Genomic DNA, 2,171 nt, shown 5'->3' with positions numbered 1-2,171 from the left:
CATACACATGGTTAGCAGATGTTAATGCGAGTGTAGCAAAATGCTTGTGCTTCTAGTTCCGACAATGCAGTAATAACCAACAAGTAATCTAACTAACAATTCCAAAACTACTGTCTTATACACAGTGTAAGGGGTTAAAGAATATGTACATAAGGATATATGAATGAGTGATGGTACAGAGCAGCATAGGCAAGATACAGTAGATGGTATCGAGTACAGTATATACATATGAGATGAGTATGTAAACAAAGTGGCATAGTTAAAGTGGCTAGTGATACATGTATTACATAAGGATGCAGTCGATGATATAGAGTACAGTATATACGTATGCATATGAGATGAATAATGTAGGGTAAGTAACATTATATAAGGTAGCATTGTTTAAAGTGGCTAGTGATATATTTACATAATTTCCCATCAATTCCCATTATTAAAGTGGCTGGAGTTGAGTCAGTGTCAGTGTGTTGGCAGCAGCCACTCAATGTTAGTGGTGGCTGTTTAACAGTCTGATGGCCTTGAGATAGAAGCTGTTTTTCAGTCTCTCGGTCCCAGCTTTGATGCACCTGTACTGACCTCACCTTCTGGATGATAGCGGGGTGAACAGGCAGTGGCTCGGTGGTTGATGTCCTTGATGATCTTTATGGCCTTCCTGTAACATCGGGTGGTGTAGGTGTCCTGGAGGGCAGGTAGTTTGCCCCCGGTGATGCGTTGTGCAGACCTCACTACCCTCTGGAGAGCCTTACGGTTGTGGGCGGAGCAGTTGCCGTACCAGGCGGTGATACAGCCCACCAGGATGCTCTCGATTGTGCATCTGTAGAAGTTTGTGAGTGCTTCTGGTGACAAGCCGAATTTCTTCCGCCTCCTGAGGTTGAAGAGGCGCTGCTGCGCCTTCTTCACGATGCTGTCTGTGTGAGTGGACCAATTCAGTTTGTCTGTGATGTGTATGCCGAGGAACTTAAAACTTGCTACCCTCTCCACTACTGTTCCATCGATGTGGATAGGGGGTGTTCCCTCTGCTGTTTCCTGAAGTCCACAATCATCTCCTTAGTTTTGTTGACGTTGAGTGTGAGGTTATTTTCCTGACACCACACTCTGAGGGCCCTCACCTCCTCCCTGTAGGCCGTCTCGTCGTTGTTGGTAATCAAGCCTACCACTGTTGTGTCGTCCGCAAACTTGATGATTGAGTTGGAGGCATGCATGGCCACGCAGTCGTGGGTGAACAGGGAGTACAGGAGAGGGCTCAGAACGCACCCTTGTGGGGCCCCAGTGTTGAGGATCAGCGGGGTGGAGATGTTGTTGCCTACCCTCACCACCTGGGGGCGGCCCGTCAGGAAGTCCAGTACCCAGTTGCACAGGGCGGGGTTGAGACCCAGGGTCTCGAGCTTGATGACGAGCTTGGAGGGTAGTATGGTGTTGAATGCCGAGCTGTAGTCGATGAACAGCATTCTCACATAGGTATTCCTCTTGTCCAGATGGGTTAGGGCAGTGTGCAGTGTGGTTGAGATTGCATCGTCTGTGGACCTATTTGGGTGGTAAGCAAATTGGAGTGGGTCTAGGGTGTCAGGTAGGGTGGAGGTGATATGGTCCTTGACTAGTCTCTCAAAGCACTTCATGATGACGGAAGTGAGTGCTACGGGGCGGTAGTCGTTTAGCTCAGTTACCTTAGCTTTCTTGGGAACAGGAACAATGGTGGCCCTCTTGAAGCATGTGGGAACAGCAGACTGGTATAGGGATTGATTGAATATGTCCGTAAACACACCGGCCAGCTGGTCTGCGCATGCTCTGAGGGCGCGGCTGGGGATGCCGTCTGGGCCTGCACTCTTGCGAGGGTTAACACGTTTAAATGTCTTACTCACCTCGGCTGCAGTGAAGGAGAGTCCGCATGTTTTCGTTGCAGGCCGTGTCAGTGGCACTGTATTGTCCTCAAAGCGGGCAAAAAAGTTATTTAGTCTGCCTGGGAGCAAGACATCCTGGTCCGTGACTGGGCTGGATTTCTTCTTGTAGTCCGTGATTGACTGTAGACCCTGCCACATGCCTCTTGTGTCTGAGCCGTTGAATTGAGATTCTACTTTGTCTCTGTATTGACACTTAGCCTTGCGGAGGGAATAGCTGCACTGTTTGTGTTCGGTCATGTTACCAGTCACCTTGCCCTGATTAAAAGCAGTGGTTCG

Source organism: Oncorhynchus tshawytscha, unplaced genomic scaffold (assembly GCF_018296145.1).
Source record: "Oncorhynchus tshawytscha isolate Ot180627B unplaced genomic scaffold, Otsh_v2.0 Un_contig_11018_pilon_pilon, whole genome shotgun sequence".
NCBI classification, from domain to species: Eukaryota; Metazoa; Chordata; class Actinopteri; order Salmoniformes; family Salmonidae; genus Oncorhynchus; species Oncorhynchus tshawytscha.
Note: the sequence above shows the minus strand (reverse complement) of the source record.